Genomic DNA, 19,050 nt, shown 5'->3' with positions numbered 1-19,050 from the left:
GTTCAGGTAACAATTCCAGTGGTTGAAAATAGAGATGACACTGAGTTTTATTATTTATGAGATTATTAGTTTTTTAACCTAGAAAAATCTGATGGAATGTGTCATTGACGAGTTATCTAAAAAAAAATATACTGTTCAAAGAGTCTTTTGCTCTTGAGATAGTATTGTACTGCAGAAGACTCTTCTTCAGTGATTCAAGGGGAAGCTACACTTTATCTGGTATGCATCCTGTGCACAGCTCTTTAATAAAACTGATGGACAATTATTTTCTTAACCCTGTGACCTTCTATATCAGTGATTTCTCTAGTCTGTAGAAATGCCTCTGTCAAAAGGGCAGAGCCTCTGAAAGTGCATAATGTGGCTAGTGTTCAGTTTGTTTTCTTAACGGTATCAAAGATGACAACTTTTTCTAGTTAAAAATACTTTTCTGTCTGTTTACAAATACTTTATATACACCGTTGCTTGGGAAAATATGAAAAGATTCACTTGTATTTTAGTGGTGTTGTACTGCGCAGAAACTCAAATTTGTAACTGCCCTGAACACTACAAATCAAATACCCAAACAAGATTCTGTTTTTGTGGCAGGCTGTGATTTTTTTTTCCTCTTTTCAATTTGTGACTAATAATTTAGCATCTATGAGAAAATAATTCTCTTTCCCTCCATTGTTACCACCACTTGGGCTCTTCCCTTGCTATCATACTCCCTTGAACCATCTTGGTCCACTGATGTTAACCAACTTTTTTTCTCAGTCTCTAATTGAACATAAGCAAGTTAAATTCTGAGCAATTATTTCCCACTGCTACTTGTCCTTGAAGTTTGATGCCTTTTATTTCAAACCTGCAGAAAGATTTTCATGCTTTCATATTATCTATTGCTTCTAATTATACTAGCTAGTCTTGTAAATGGTTTAACGTCTCCCCACAAACCTGGCTTAAACTGGATTGCAAAGTATCACATTCGTTTTTTCATGTTTTGAATGGATATTCTACTAAGACCTTTATGTTTGCAAATATCAAAGACTTTGCTGAATCTGATAAAACTGATCTCTTACAGCTGCAAGTTAATTTATTTAAATACCAAATATAATGCATTTTATATTAAACAACTAGTGAGGGAACAAAAGAGAGAATACTCTTTGTCTTTATTTCCCTGGCAGCATCCTCGATCTGCCTGAAGTCCATTCAATTGAGAGAATATATAATCTTTCAGTAAATTCCATAAGTGAGTGCTGCCTGGTTATTATCACTGTAGAATGTCCAGTGAGAGGAAGCAAAGCTTGCAGAGGGATAACAAAGTATTCACATAGCTTTGCATAAATATTGGATAATGGATTCCCTCTGAGAGATTTGTAATACTCCAATATCAAAAGATTTCTGCATTAAAAAAAGCTAAAATGCATATCAGATTAGCCTTTTCAAACTTCAGAGTTATGCAGCTCAGAAGAGCACAATTGTAGTGACAAGGTAACTCCCATTTGATTCTTTCTGTACTTTGTGTGAAATGAGCTTTTTCAAAGTAAAACAGATCCCCAAATATTTACTGCAAATTAAAGTGATTGATCTATTTATGAACATATTAATGATTTCTTGTTGCAAATAAACCATGTAAACTAGTGGTCTAATCTCTGGAAGGAATTTATGCATCTCTGAAGTTTCCTGACTGAAGACATGATCTCATACTACTCCGGGACTCTATTCTTTTAGCAAATAACTTTGCCAAGTTTCATTTCTGTACTTGCCTCCTTATACAGATCTCATGTGGTATTATCAGGGATTTGTCACTTACCCAAAAGACAGTATTTCATTCCGTGTGAGTAAAGAAAAGGCTAAAACACTTTTTTCCATTTCCTTCCATTGCAGAAATTCTTGCACTCTGGAAAGTTTTGCCCAGCCTTGTGTAAAATGGCTCAGCAATAGGACTGACTTCATTTCTTTGGAAAACATAGATCTCACTAGAAGTGTTTAATGTTGCTGAAATTCTCATGACAAAGGCGATACATTTTGCTTGGCTCACTATTTATCCCATTTACGGATATTAAACTACTGATCCTGCAAGGCACTGAGTGCCTCCAATTCCCACTGAAATAGAATATAACCTGTAACATATCTTAAAGCTGTTTGCTTCTTTTCACCTTAGGAGTAAACTTCCTAATATATTAATACAGGTTAAACCACTATTAAGTTTTAAACAGCAAACCTCAGTAGAAGTATTCTCTCTTGGAGCATCAGGCAGCAGAGGATTTCCAAGTTACAGATCTCCTCTGCTAGAATGCACTAGGAAGAAAGCCAGACAACAGCCACAAGCAGTGGAGCCCTTGAACTGGAAAGAAGAATATTCCTTTGTTCATTTTCCTAATAATCTTCTGTTTGAGCATGACCAGTAATCCCAGTACACCTCCTGGTTGACTGCACAACATTCTCCACACAGTACCTTGGCTTGGTGAGCTCCACAGAAGATGGTAACCAGCCATTCCTCCAGATGCTGCTTTTCTGAATCCCAACTCTCTTGTCACCTATAAGGCTGGTCTTAATCATTTCCAATGCATCATTACCTGAAGCTAAACATGGGATGTGAATTTCTGTAAGAATTGTGTTTTACCAATCCCATCAGTACAATGAGATTTTGAGTTTCTGGCAGCAGCAGTCCTTTTCCCGATTTCATCAAATTTGGGGAACATAAGAATATATCAAGTTCCACAGTTTCTCTTCTCCAAAACAGCCTTTGTCTCCCACTTATACTCGTCTATCCTGATTGATGACCTCAGCCTTCCTAGATTAAACAAGCACTGAAGAACATATAAGTATGCCACATTCTAGTTATTATTTCCCACACTCAAACATCAAGCGAGCTCTAAGTTTAAGCATCACTCACTATGGCCAATGCCTAACTTAATAAACTACTTTCACCTCTAGAGAAGCAAAATTCTTGAGCCTGGATAGAAATCTCTCTATGTTATTTCAGACAGAAAGGCCCACAAAGCTTCATAACAGGCAGGCTGACTAACTGATGTGGACCAGGAAATTGAATATGGTAGTGCAAATACTAATCAGGAAAAAGGTATGGTTAGGATTAAGGTAATTCTACAGACTAAAGGAGCTGTTGAATCCAATTTATCACTAAATTCTGCAAGACATGGTGCGTTAATAGGACCAAAATTGTTTGCAGTGGTAAATGTCCTCTATCTATTGGAGGGCCAAGAGTAGCTCTGAGTTTGAGTAAGGGTGAGTTTAGTTTTCCAAGTCTTAAAGAACTGTTATTTAAGGATCCTCTCCCTGAGCATGAATTTGTTTGCTCCTGTTGTAGGTCATCCTGTCTGGTGGCAGAGTCAGCTGGAAATGTTGATGCCATATGTTGACACACTCTGCCTTACTCTTGATTTAATTTCTAATCTCTGCAAGCACTCGTTATCCAATATGTCTGAAAAGACATGCATCATTTAATCTAGCTGATATGAATAACTAGCTACGTCCAAGACCATCTTGAAAGTTAGAGGAAGTTTAGCTCTTCAATCTTCTTTTATCCTATGTTAAATCAATCCTTAAAGCAATCTTGAAAATGTGAAGGAAGCAGCAGGACACAATCACCTTCTTCAAGTCCATTCCTGAAGAAAAACAGGAATGTTTGGTGGATACAAGGGTGAAAGGGCTTCATTGAGGACTTGGGACTTTATCTGCTGAGTCACCCACAGAGGGAACTGCTGCTTGAAGAAGTGAATGCTGACCACTTACCTCAAGTTGTAATTTTCTATCTACAAGTGGCATTGGCACTGACATTAGGTTATGGGACAACAGTAGCTAGGTTTTATTCCTGTAGACATGAAGACTGTCACTGGTTCGAGATGTACAGTGGTGTTCATGGAGATGAATTATTTAATTCCTAAGTAGACATTTATCAGTGGATTACTACTGATTTAGAGACAAATCACATACAAATTTTTTAGGATTAGATCCAGTCAGAGAACTACTGTAGACAACCTAGTAGTCTGTTTCTTTGTGCCCTTTATCAGTCTCTCTACAATCCTGTGAAACACTGGAGTCTTTTACCTTCTAAGTTCTTCTCAATTTGCCATTAAGTTCTCCATACCTCAAAATTCAGTCTACCTTTAATGTATAAGATATGTTTTATTTATATATATATATAAAATGAATGTGCATTTTTCACTTACACCACATGGCTCATTTCTTTTGAATTTCCTGAGTCACGTAGGCATAAAGCCATTTGGCTATTTACATCAGCATGAACTTACCTGTCTTCAAGAAAACTAGACAAAGTATTTTTACATTAAGAACACTGTCCCCCAAACTATTAAGCATCAGTTAATTGTACTTGTTAAACACTGGAAATGATCAACAATACACTATAGGATCACCCTCCGTAAAGTAATAAAAATGAAGGACCCCCCCCAAGCAAGTTTTGTTGCAAAATCTGATCTCTTTCATGCAGATAACTTAATATGATTACCAGGGGACAATAATTTCTATTAGTTGGTTCTCAAGCCTACTGTTATTGAACCTTTTCTTTGAGATTTTTCCTGCTCTTTCCAAAATGCCTGTTGTACTGCTAGAGGAATGTGCTGAAAGAACAAGACAGAAGTTCAGATTATACACGTAAAAAAAAAAAAAATCAAGAAATAGAGGTCACCATCATTTAAAGCACTATAAGGCTAAAAAGAACACAGTATGAAGTAGTAGAACAAGTCATAATAAATATTAATTCACATATAATAAAGTCACTCCTTGAGTAAATGCAACACCCATGACAGAGACCTATTCTACAGCTTTGTTGTTGTGTTACTCCCATCATTTCTGTACACAAATAATTAATCTTAATGAAGTGACCAAAGGCAGTTGTACAGAACACTGATTCTGCAAATGTTCATACGTGTGCTTGATTTTATGTGAATAAACAGTTTCATTAATGTCAAAAGGACAACACATTCATGCAAAGCTAACCCAAGGATAATCAACTGCAGCAATAACACCTACATTATAATATCAGGAAGAACATAACTGCAGTGTTCCTTGTAACAAACTTGTTTTGAAAGACATTTGTACAGTTTCTTATTTCTCCTTACTTTTCATTTTCCTGTGATGAGAAGAAAAGGATGAAAAATAGAAGCTAAACTTCAGACCATTCTTTGTGACCACAAGTGTACTTTCAGTCTCAGCATTTTATTTTCGGAACTTAACTAGGTATGTCTAATGTCTTCACATACTAGGTGTTCCTCCACCTTTGTCTTCCAGATAGCTTGATTTATGGATGTTCTCAAGACATACATGAAAACATACCACTGGGGCTGGGTCCCCATAGCATGCAGCTGTCATTACAACACTCATGCAGGAACTGGATAGTTCCTTGTTTTGCTTATGGAGATCCAAATACCTGTGTCTTCTGCAAGTGCCCTAACCATTAATGACATATAAAATCAGGAGTGATCTTTACAGTGAATGATTAATGTCAGATACAGCCTGAAAATCTGGACAATATTCTCTGAAATAAATGAAATAAACAGTAATGTACAGGCCTATGGTTAGTTTCTCCTTTTTCTCCCTCTTCTCAGATACCTTGAGTTGTCTTCACCAGAAAAAAAATAGCAAGGACTGAGATCTGTGAGTTTGGAGCTTCATATTCTGAAGCACTTCCAGAGTCACTGCTTAGGCTAAGAGGCAAGGCTAGGAGAAATGCAGTGTTGCAGAAATAACAAACTTTTCTTCCTGTAAGGAAAGAGAATTTAATCATTTGAGGGAAAAAAAAAAAAAAAAAAAAGGTTATATATACCTACCTTCCAGTAGGAATTTGGGTTTTGGATTTGAAGGCACCAAGCACACTCACATCATGGAAGGGATTAGCCTGCAGCAACGTGCCTGTGTTCAGTGTTTCTGTTCAGCTAACTCAAGGCCCCTCTAAATAGATATCAATGGCTTCCCACTCAAATACAGCAATTGATTTGCATCTTGCTCTAAGGGACCTATGTTCTCAGAAGTGCTGTAAAAGGGAGTTTGGGCAAGAAATACAGTTGTCACTTCCAGAGCTGTTGCTTAAAAAAAAGGTTAAGCAGCCTCAGCCTCGTTATATTCCAGTCTTTACATTTCTTTATTGGATCCGGTACTTATTTCTTTCAGCAACGTGCTTTCATACACAAATATCCCTTTCCTTTCAGGAGAAAATAGGCAGAATGCCATATGCTTGATAAAGACTGTTTATTTCTACAACTTTAAATAAAAATAATTAAGCTGATGTAAGAACAATTTGCTATTCATTTTCATACTGAAAACAACTACCATTGCCTTTTCATGAGAAAAGAAGCCCTTTATTTTTTAATATCAGACTGCAAATACATAATAAATGTTTTCATTCTGAGCTTTCACATTTGCTTCATGACGAATTAAAAATGCAATCTACTTAGATCTTACATGGCGGTAGATTTATCCAGTTGAATCATTGAGGCAGTAGATTCAGATTTTCCTCACTTCTCATATGCAGCATCTTTCATATGAATTAATAACTAGAACAGAAAGCAAAATCTATGAAATTCACAAAAATATATATGAAACTGGGTAGAGATCAATGTTTGCATCTCTGTAAGGTTGGCTGCTACGGTGTAACAAAACAGCACTGTTTCATAAAATGGAAGGAAGCAATCTTGTGATACATGTGAAAAGAAAAAAATGTGTCACATGGTCTATTCTATTAAAATAGGACATCATTTTATATACAGCATCAAAATTAAATTAAATTAAACTGACTAATCTTTCCTGTTATTCATTTGCATTTCAAATTTTCCAAAGCCTTCACTTTTTCTGTTTCAGCGTTGCCACTGAAGAAGAGTAACATGGCTGCATAATTCAGCCTTTCTTTAATTTTCTGCTGATAGATTTTCAGTGCAGCTCCATTTTTTCTCCAAGTGAAAGCAAATTACTCCATACATTCCTCATCCTTTCTTTGTGCTACAGCATTGATCATACTGAAGGCAACACATTTTCTTAATATTAATTTTGTTAAAACCCATTGAGCAACGACACCAATTCATTCACATTTGTGAACCTAAATAGGATGAATAAGTAGTTAACTTTCAGGGCAATACTAACTAGGCTATGTGTATAAGCACCAACAACAACTTATACAATTTCCAATATTTAAGATTTAACTATTTCCCCTAAAACATAATAATGAGCATCTTGAATCTGATTTTCATGATGTAAATTCTATAATTAGTTGGGAAAAAAATAAATAATTTAGAATTTTCTCTTTTGCTGAAAACAGATCACTTTAAGGTGTGGAAATCAGAGAGATTTCTGATAAGTTTGTTTCAAACTTGTAGAGATCCCTGCAAGAGCTCACCAACTTAGCTCCTTGACAACCTACAGAGTTAAAGACCTTGAACTGTGGAAAGGATGGTTCTGACATCCTGCCCTTTCTTCATCTTGTTAGCCATGTAGATGAAACCACCTTCCACAGCCACTCTCCCCAGGTTAACTTGGTGACAAGTGTCATTGGTTTTGGCCATCAGAGCCAATGCGGTTGACTGGAGCTTCCACAGTGGAACAAAGGGACAAACTGGAGAACTTCAGAGCATATCTAAGAAATTATATACACTTAAAGAATTATATGAATGCTTACAATTCCTTCAAAATTATTAATGTCAGAAAGGAACTACAGAAGTTTTTGAAAACAAGACACTTTCACAAAGACTTGGTAAATCCCAACAATTCTACTAAGTTTTTCTCTCACATCAGTTTATTTCTCTGAAATCTAAAGAAATTTGGCACATATGAAAATCAATAGTTATAGGGACATCTTTCTGCAGTATTGCCCAATGACAATCACATCTCAGAATTCTCTAGTCTTTACAATTACAGAATCCCTTCAAACTGCATGGATGGTTCCTCTTGCACTTTCATAGAGGGCAAGGATCTTGCAGTAAGTTTTATAGATTCCGTAGCTTTTCACTTTTATTTTTTATTTTCATTATTTCTTTACTTTTAAGAAGTAACAAATTATTAGAGAAAGAAATTAGAAAAGGAAAAAAAGTAATTTTCCTGTTCTACAGGAATTCATATTTCTGCAAATTACCTACTGTGTTATCACATTACTGACTGATTTATGAAAGCCCACCATTTACATCAATAAAAGAAAAATCACAATCAATCTACACTGCATGAAACGGTACTGATTTTCATTGGATGAGACACAACACAATAATATTCCTCATCTTTCTTCCTATTTAAGAGTATGGAAGTAATGACAAAGAATGAATTCATGCTCCTGTTCAGTCTTTGATATGGAGCTAGAGTAATTCAAAGATAATGTGGCAAAACAGCAAACTTCCTTAGCCCTGCTGCCTGTCATAGAGGTGTTTTGACTTAGACAGACATCTGACATGGAGTATATCAACCCAAGTGTGTAATGTAGTGGCAAAATTTGAAGGGATACTCTTAACTGTCTAGGAAAAGGGAAAGTTGCCACTGCTAGTTACAAGCACTGTTTCAGCCTCTGCCGTGAACACAGCAGAGTGCAGAGGAACTTTATCACATGTCCAAATCCAATGAAGGAACTTTAATTAATCAGCAATTGGCCGAAATGTTGTATTTCTTACTGTCATTTCTGGTTTTGACAATTTCTTTGTGCTGTCTTCTTTAAAACAAGACCTAGGTGATTTGTATGCAATGAGCATTTTACAACCTTGCTGCTACCCTTATTACAGTTCATGGATTAGTTCCCATTGACTTCCGTGTGCTGGGGTGAAAATTTTGTATGACTGTTCTCTCCTATTCAGACCAGCAAATAGATGTTATCACTGCTAAAACTGAAGAGCTGGTGTTCTTAAAAGGTCTGCTGGATCCTAATCAATGAAATAATTGCACACTTTCTGATTGTAGAGTCACAGTAGGGGGGGAAACATAATTATTTATAAGTATTGCATTCACATCAAAAAATAATGTCATTTCCTCTATAGCTTGTTTATGAATTTTAGTAGTTTGCTACAGACATTGCAAAACAGTTATCTTTCAAGAATAAGCTTTCAATCTATATCATTCAAAACACATGGTAAGGAAAATCAACAGGAAACATTAGTGAAGTAAAACGTTTATGTAGATCTTTAAATACCTTTTTTTTTAATTTAAGTAATGTTAAAATTTAGAAATATATATACCATTTTTATGAACGATATATTAATTAGGGATACCGAATTCCATTAGTCTATGCACTGATAACCATTATCCATGCTAATGGAGCCAGAAGAAGTGCAAGGATGAGAAGAAAGTTATATTGTTATGTTCTCAAATGTAATGATCGGTGGAAAAGCATTTAGAGCATTAAAAGTGCACTCGCTGTGGTAGCAGTGTTGCCGATGGTTATAAAGAAGATTGATTAAGTGAGCTTTCTTTTCTTTGCAGATAGACTGGGTAAGAAAAATACAGAAATTCAAAAAATTCACCCAGAAGACCTCAAATACATAGTGGTGAGATGGTTTTGGCTGGGATAGAGTTATTTTTCTATGTATGCACTTGTAAGCTGCTCTGTTTTGGATTTTTTATGAAAATAGTAGTGATAACACAGTGATGTTTTAGATATTGCACAGCAGTGCTGCAAAGAGCCAAGGACGTTACAGCTCCTCATGCTGCCCAGTCAGAGAGTGGCTGGGGGGCATGAGGAGCTGGGAGGGGCACCAACAGGATAGCTGACCCAGACTGGCCGAGGGGATATTTCACACCATGTGTCATTACCCTGTCAAAATAGCTGGGGTAGAGAATAGCTGGGGACTGATGGTGATTTTCTTCCCCCAAAAAGTTACTTGTGAGGAGCTCTGCTTTCCTGTATTAGGCTGAACATCTGCTTGCCGCTGGGAAGCAATAAATGAATGCCTTGTTTTGGTTTGCTTGCATGCACAGCTTTTGCTTTACCTAGTGAACTGTCTTTATCTCAACCCACAAACTCTCATGCTTTTACCTTCCCAAATCTCTCCTCCATCCTGCTCTGGGGAGAGTGAACGCACAGCAGTGTGGTGTTAGCTGCCTGCCAGGGTTAAAGCACAGCATGTGCACAGGGGAAAAAATTCATCAACCACATGTGAACATGCTGAACCCAAGGACTCTTCCAAAGTATTAACCTTAAAGGTAGAGTGCAGTTTCTGTGCACAAAGGGCATATGCTGTATTCTACTTTCTCATAAATGCCCTGTACACTTGTGAATTGAGAGTTCAGCTCAATCACTAATTAAGCATTCCAGCTATGCAGAGAAAAGCAGGAAGGATTTTTACTGCAGTAGAGATTCAGGAAATCGTATATTTAGTCTAACCATATATCCCCCAAACATGTATTTTCTCTCTTACTCCATTCATTTATTAGATTTTTGTTGGCACCAATCAAACAATTATCATAACCTTCAGATGCTGTAATCCTAAAAAAAAAAAAAAAATCTCTCATTCTCCAAACACTAGCTAACCAAGCAGAGCCTGCATTCTTGTCCTATGCCTTAACCCTCTGTGTAATATTCCGAACAGCTGTTGGGATATAAGCCATTTAGACTGACAGCCGTTTGTCAGAGCACAGTTCTTGATGGTTCCCAAGTGCCTTTGCCTAAATAGATAGCTTTTACTGATAAATAACATTTTGTTAAACACAGAACCAGTGAGACACAATTCAGCTCATCAAAAAAGGGATAAGCAGAGATACATTTTTTGAAGCTGATTTCCAAGGAAAAGAGATTCGAGCTTTTTGTATTAAACTGGTTGTGCATAATCTTTGCAAAACATGTTTCCATTAAAATTTCCTGAGTACTAGAAATGTAAGCCCATAAAGGTACTCATTATGTATTCTCAGATGACATAGTACTCTCTGAATGTTATTGATAATGAAGTTCTTTTTCAGCCTATACTCTTCATATTCTTGTATGAGTACATCTATTTGTCATATATTCCCACAAATAGGAGGTTGGAAATGTCAGATTTTTTTTTAAATGTAAAACAGAAAACTAAGGAAACCAGTTCACATGAGTACAGCTATATATACATGCATATATATATATATACATATATACATATATATGAAAAGCTGAGAAATATAGCTCTATAATAAGTGTATAATTCATCCCCTATGCAATCATAAACTAAAATAAGTTTATGGAACTGACTTTTATCTATCCAATGTGCAAATTTTAACTCAAAAAATGTCATTCTGAAAAAGCAAAATTCAGAATTAAGGATAGGGTGATACTTCATAAGTATTTGGTGTTTCTCAAGTTTCAAGAAAGGGGAGTAAATTTGTTTACCCTTCTCTCTTTCTTACCAATTCATGGAAAGCTGATTTATGCATTACATATGTTCTGAGCCCTCCAAACACATTCTAAAGTATGCTTTTATATCTTTTTTTTTTCTATAAATTCATTACTTTTATAATAAGAAAAACATATGAGGGCATCTGAAAATTAGAGAAGAATCTTTTCCAAAATAAAACTTCAGAAGACACTCAAACATTTTGTTAAAGTTAGTGCTGAACTTGGTGACATCTCTATAAACCAAATATTTTGTTACTAAAATATTTGCACTTTTTCTAAAGACATGTTGATTTTTCTTTCCCTGAATTCATCAAGGCTCTAAAAACTGTTTTAAAGTCTCCCCAGGACTGGAATATAATAAATTTATATACATATATATTAAATTTACAGAATACATGCCACAGGAAAATCTGTTTTTATTTATTTATAGACTACTTTCTTTTCTTTAGACCAGAATCAGAATTATTTTTATGTGATATTTTTATTTTAAAATCAATGTAACAGTTTAGTCACCAGGTACTGGGGAATACTAAGCAAAGGAAAAACACAAGGGGATAATCTTATTTTTGAAACAAGAATCTACTCTAGTTTTCTTTTACACTGAAGACACAACAAATCAGAAAACATCATCAGTGTCATCTAAAATCTCAAAGCTATATGCCAGGATCTGAATCTTCTTTAAAGAAGATTTAGATAGAATTATTAGAAGAGTTTCCTGCTGTGACTACTTTCTTCCTTTGCCAGTATTTAAAAAAAAAAAAAAAAAAAAACAGAACGCAAAAGAGGCACCAGTCAATTTAGAAGCCTCCCAAATTCCTGTCACGTTCTTGGCTACAACTTCCACTCATCACAGAGATGAATCTTTCCAAAGAAACAGAGGAAAGAAAATTGAATTCTGCTCAGTAATATGGTACAGACAATAGCAAATAACATAGGGAGGGAAAAAAAAGAAACTATGAGGTCAGAGCAGGTTGTTCAGTACTTCTCTCTGCAAATTGACTCTCCCTCCTGCATTTCTTTCCAGCAGGTCAGAGAAGAGTTAAAGGTAAGGTCAAGTAGTGCGTTTTCCATTTGGGCAAAAGAACAAGAAACTTTTGCAGGAGCATTACCTTGCCTCCCTGTGATGCAAAGTGGGCAATCCTCATCCAGACATCAGCACTGCAGCAACTACTGACATGAGAAATCCTCTGGTAATATCCTGAAAACAAAGTACAGTGTCTCTCATTTTAACATGATGTCTGCTTTACAGGAAGAAGAGCTACAGACCAGTTTCCAGACTGCAAGAAACAAAACTGAGGGCAAATCACAGGATTTTGGACATGATTTGGATTTATGAAGCCTCAGAACAGACAACCCCCACCCTACTGAATTGGGAATCCAAGACATATAAGAACAAGTTATAGTGGAATAGAGAAGAGTTCACAGCTCATCAAGGCCAGCTTCCTGCATCCACCACGCAACAGTGCATTTGAACAGAGAAGGCATTTCTTCTTTAAAATCTCCTCATTCTTGCTCTCTGTCTTCAAATATGGAGGTCCTCCCCAGCACCTTTGGCATGCAATGGCAGAGATGGGTACTCCTATTTACCATTGCCTGTTGGCCACCTGCAGGCAGCAATGTGCTCCCTATAAATTAGGTTCCTAATTCTTCTTCTCTTGTGCAACAAATTCTGGTCTCATACTAGAATCCTCTTACAGGAACAACAAATTTAAATATTTCATCAATAAAACCACAGAGTGAGTTTACCCAGAAGCATGCTTAAATAGGCTGCAAGACATTCAGCTTTCAGGGTCCCACTCAAACCTCACCACAGTAAGACCCTCAAGACTGCCTCAAGCCTCCAGGAGTATTGCAGTAGGAAGCTAGGAGTCAACCCTGGCAAAACAATTTCTGCCTCTGGCATCTCCCTGAAAAGTACCTTATCTACACTTGTCCCATTAAATCAGTTTATTATTTTACAGAAACCATTTACTCCTACTAGTAATACCTCATCACTGATATTATTATCTGCTTTGGGAGCACAGTATGACTTTTTAGACCTGATTGCTCAACATAGCTTGAAGGGAAATCTCTCCACATTTTTAATTTGATTGAACTGTTCTTTATCTTTGAGAAGACAGATGAATAATGAAATATGCTATGTCTTCCAGAAGCTGCTTGCACTACTATCTTGTACTTATTTTATCTACTTGTTTGAGGTTTTTTCTTTCAGAAGGAAATTTTAATTTCTATAGACTGTGATCTGAGCAGTAGTGTAATCTATCAACAATAAGGAAGGCTGTAAGTGAAGGCTAAGGACTACTCAGAAAAGGAAAGAATAGCTCTCCTCACAGATGGCATTTAAAGTGAATGAGCAGCTGACACTGTCCCTGCTAAGAGGTGCCATAGCATAAAAATATACTGAGTGAAAATAAGCAGGAAGGGTCATACTGTGCCCTCAGACGCATTCACAGTGCTCCCAACGTCTCCAGTCAGAGCCATAGGCCAGAATCTTATGGCAGCGCTTAACCCTGAGCGACCTTTCTAAGCAGAAGATCAAACTGTGGTCTCAGAAACACACACAATTCCCAAAAGAGCAAGAGGTTGCAAGTGTTTTGTGTTTCTCACTTGCTTTCCAGCCCTGCTTTTCTTCACCTGGGACTTCTTGTTGCCTCAAACCTGAACTTTGTACATGGGCTGCATTTGCAGACTTTGCCACAGCTAAGCCCTCAATCACTTCTTCCACAACACCAATCCCCTCCACATACACACACGCACACACACACACAAACACATAAATAAAATAATAAAAAAAAAAAAGTGATACATAAAAATGCTTTCAATTATATGGAAAAACAAAAATCACTACCATGCTTCTGACACATCTGTCACGCTATAGCTATGTCAAAAGCAAGCAAATCCACAATAAAAGAAAAACTAGTCCAGGTACTACGCAGCAGATGAATGTGATTGAGAAGGTTGAAATTAGCATAAAGAAAAGGTTTATTCTTCAAATACATGTTTTTTTCTCAGAATTCATTATGACTGCTTTGAACAGGGAGATTTGAACTTTCGAGGCGAGCGTCCTACAATTTAAGTTCACTCATTTCTCCTCAACATGTGCTTATAAAAACTCCCTCCCTAGCTTTCCTGTAAGTCCTCTTCAGGTACTGGATGGCTGCTATAAGGTTCCCCTGGAGCCTTCTCTTTTCCAGGCTGAAGAGCCTTCTCTCTCAGCCTTTCCCCGTAAGGAAAGGTATATTTTTAAGAAATGAAAATTACTTTTTTCTTCACCTTTTTCTCAGCAGATGGGTAGGTAACATTTTCCCACTTTCAAGTCAAACATTTCCATAAATACAGGAATGAATGATTTATTTATTTATTTATTTATTTTGGTGAATTCACTCAGTTTTTAAGAACTGTGAAGTGGTGATTTAAAAAAAAAAATTAATCATATTCTCTTTTTTCCAATTAGGAAATCTTATTCATAAAAAAAAAAAATCTGATCATGACAGATTTCTAGTAAATATGTTGAAAGGCTATTACCCCATTTTTATTTGGAGAATGGAGTCTTAGCTGGGCAATATTAAGGTGTTTTATACCATATATTCTGCTGTTCAGATCTGTTTTACAGGTGTAGACTCTAGAGTCGTGTGGGCATTGTGAGTAACTCATTTCTGTTGAAAGGTCAGAGAGAACAGACTTTGAATTAAAAAACAGAAATCTCTAACAGACCTTATGCACGTGTAGAGATTGTTCTAGAATCAAACCCTTATTAAAGAAGATGTACACAAAAAACATTTGCAGCACTTTGCTAACTTGTATTATGAGCAACATTACCAACTAAGCAGCTGTTTCGAACTTTCACTACACTTCCAATAGCTCTCTACCCCCAGTAACTTGCAAGGGTTAAAATACAGTGAATTTACAGAGAGAGTGCACATCAGAAATTCAAGAATTCCTTAGCAATCTAAAATAAAAGATGTTGATAACATTGGAGATGCAATTTCTAATGCTTATTTAGCTGATTACATAGAAGCAACCTTACTTGTGTTTTAATAAGTATTTTGTAAGTGGAAGGCTGCAAAGCAACAAAAAAAATTACAATTAAAATTGAAAGAAACAAAATGAAAAATAAGAAAAGAAGAAAAAGAGAGAAAAAGGGAAAGTTTGCAGTGAAAGACAAATAAAATAGTCTAGGTGTCCCACTGAGCAGTGTGACAAAAAAATTAATGGACTTGACTGATGAACTATTTTGTGGAGTTAGAAGAATTACAGTTAAATTCAGGTTTGCAAATTGCTCAACTGTATTTTCTGACATTAGCTGGATTTAGAAGAAAAATTACTGGAATATTTACAGGAAATTAACTGAAATGAAAAAAAAAAAAAAAAGTACTGTTGACCTCAGGCTCTGTCCAGGAAGCTATGATCTTAGAAACATCTGGAAAGACATCACCATTAGTTTCAATGTTCTTGAAGTTGTTTTTTTTTCCTCCTGCATAATTCTGGACTCTAAAGAAGTTGAGCAAGGCAATGTTTCAGCCTTGTATCTTATTTGCTTTGGCTCTCCTTTATGTCCATGTGAACATCAGAAGCAGTGGTGAGCAGTGCAAAGTAGTGAAAAGAAAATGTAATATTTTTCAAATATAGTCCCAGGAGAAATCTCAGTACCAGACTCACATGTTGGGGATTTTGTTTTAATCTGTATTTTAATCTGTACTGAGTTATTAAGTATGACCAAGAGAAAAACAAGGTATATTTTCTCTGGCCTTAGAGACTGGAGTCACCCCACCCTTCAAAGGCAGGATTTAATTTTCTGTGTCTGTAATTCTCCACCTGGCAAATTGGATTGTTTGCTCCAGATATTAGCTGGAGTATAAGCCACTAAGCAGGCAGGGCAGACAATCACACACATGGATTCAAGTGCAAGCTGGAACCTTAATTTAACATGACAGAGCAGACCACAGTCAAGTCCGATCTGGACTGGAGTGTCTTAACATCAAGCTCGATCCTATGATTCATCATGCACATTCTTAACACACAAATCTATCCATAAAATGACACTGTCAACTCTTTTATTAGCAAATCATTAAACCTGCCAGCACAACTGGTTAATCTAGAAGTTCTGTATTATTCTCTTGAAGAAGCTTTCTGTTTGTTTGAATTACAAATAAAGAATGAAACTTTGTTCTTACCTACCTACCAGAACAGTTAGAGGAAATTTAAACAGTGTTTTATTTTGCTTTCTTATTTTATGACATTAGCTCGTACTCCCAACTGTAAAAAAATTAAACAACTTTATGTCAAGAAAAATTGTCAGTGAAGAAAGTCTCAATGAAGAATTTTTTGTACTGTTTGAACAGGACTTGAATAACCTTTAGAAAGCCATGAGATATAAATTCATAGAAATTTTTGAGTCTCTTTTGCTTCTCTGTTGAAGAAACATCTGGTGCTGACAGTAAATTCTCAACACCAGTAGAGCAGTGGTTCACTACTTGGGGCCATGGTATGACAGCTGGGGAGGAAAGTCTGAAACAAGGCTTGGAGTAGATCACAAGCACAGTCAACACAGCCAAGATCTTCACTCACCCACTCTAAATTATCACCTTTGGGCCACTATCAGCATCAAGTATCCCACTGACGGTTTTTAAACTGAACAATTTACATATAATTCCAATGAGTATTTTGAGGGGAAACCTCAGATCCAAGACTTCCAGTGTAAACACCACCCCTCAGGCTACTTCCCTGCTCAAGAATTGTTTCCTAATCAAAGATAGACTTAAAATATTCCATTTTCAGGGCTAGTGATGAACATTTTTGGCAACTCAGACCCTGGTTTAATTCACAGTCTAAAATGGAAATATTTGTTTTTGCTATATAAAGAGGTCTTCTTTCTTGTACTTCAAGTGTAAAAGGCCATCACATGAAAATGTTGGTATTGTATGTTCCTCCTTGAGACTTTCAAGGTGTATGGTTATAAATGGCAGCCAGATAAATGATGTATGTGAGAATAACAGAGCTGGGATCTGTCAGAGTGGAATATTTGCAGGCTAGACTCATGTTTCACACCACTGGTTTCTAGAATGCCACAAAGTCAAAAATCTTTGCAGGGGATAATTACTCTTGTTAAGGATGAACTATTTATAGAAATAGAAATTCTTATCTATGATCTTTACTTACTTTCTGATATAAAATTGATGGCATCTTACAAGAGAAAAAACATCTTTCTACTCCCCAACCCTTTCTTTCGTTGGTCTGTGAATTTTCTCCACTCCCCTAGTTGTGGTCACAAAAAAATGTCAAAGTGGATTTTGGAGCTTGCGATACACATAACTGTAAAGGCATCATCTCTTTCTGTTCTTGTGTCAGGGAGGAACAGTCCTGTCCAGACAACTGTGCAAACAGACAGGTAGAAAATGACCAAAGAGATGGTAACCTGAAAAACCTATGCCACTAAAGAAGCAAATAATAATTTAATTAATCACAAGGATACTTAATACTTCCACGTACCTCTTAAATATTCATATTAGCTTTTCCAGACTTTAATTTGATCATACTGCTCATTTCCTTCAGCTGGGTGCATCAAATGATTTAGTATTTCTGTCTCTGTTATAAAGGAATCCATAGACAATAATGTGGTGTGCAAAAATATCATTTTCTTTTATTTCTAACTCTTGTCGTTTTGAAAACCGTCCTCCTTTGGTTCGGATCTTTCAGGGTCACTCAACACAACATTTTTATCCTACTGTAAGACATTATCACATTTCAGAATAAATTAATATTGTGTTTTAGAGTGCTTCTTTGACACTTTTTCTTGGTGGGTGACAGATTTGAATGCATGTTTAGCATAATTATTAAATGTAATTTATGTTTGCTATGGCTTAATATTCAAGTGAGCTACCAAAAAAACAGAATTTAAAAAGAAAATCAACCATGTACACGAATAACACAGATCAGTCTTGGAGACTAACAATAGATGTCATACAAAACGTAAGGAACTATTAGTAATGATAACAAATCATCCCTTGTTTGTGTGCTGCAAACTGCTGAGTAGTCTTTGGGAGATGAAATTCCTGTCATTTCAAAGAGAAAGAAAAAAAAAGGGGGGGGATGACATTTTCAGCTGTTCACTTTAGGGTACTGTTTTTATATCTAGACTTAATAAATAACTAATATTGTCTGCTCAGTGTGGTTTAAAATTTGAAACAATATATTGATGCCTCTGGTCTCCTATATGAATGGCTCTGAATGAAAAATGAAAAGGCATTTCACAAAGGGAAGTGGTTTTATAGGTTCAGGAAGTTCCCAGGTCTAGTTAACTCATAAGATTGCTAATGGGACAGGCTACAGTTCATATATAGAGGAAATGTTGTATACAATAAGTCATAATAACATTCACTCTAGATTAAGTGAAGCAGCCAGGTAAGAAAGAACAAATGCCAAGCTCTCAGAGGCAGCAGGATGTGCTAAATTAGTATTCAAGATTTCCCCACAGAAAGGTTCCTTTTGCAGGCAGCAACATCTTGTAAAGATGGAGCTAATAAGCATAAAAACCAAAACCACAGCAGTTGTATGTATTGTGTATAATATATTTATATACTATTTGTGAATGAATTATATGTATGTTGCATAATCACAATGGAGTAACAATAAAGAAGCTATATACAATTAAATATTTAAGTGTTTTTATAATCAGACTTGTAAAAAACATTATATTTCATTATGACCACAGATGCCCATCCAGAAGTATCTTTCTATCTCCCAGATGTAACTGCTACGCCTTCTATATCTTC

Source organism: Gallus gallus, chromosome 2 (assembly GCF_016699485.2).
Source record: "Gallus gallus isolate bGalGal1 chromosome 2, bGalGal1.mat.broiler.GRCg7b, whole genome shotgun sequence".
NCBI classification, from domain to species: domain Eukaryota; kingdom Metazoa; phylum Chordata; class Aves; order Galliformes; family Phasianidae; genus Gallus; species Gallus gallus.
The sequence above is the reverse complement of the archived record's forward strand: the minus strand, read 5'-3'. Positions refer to the sequence as shown.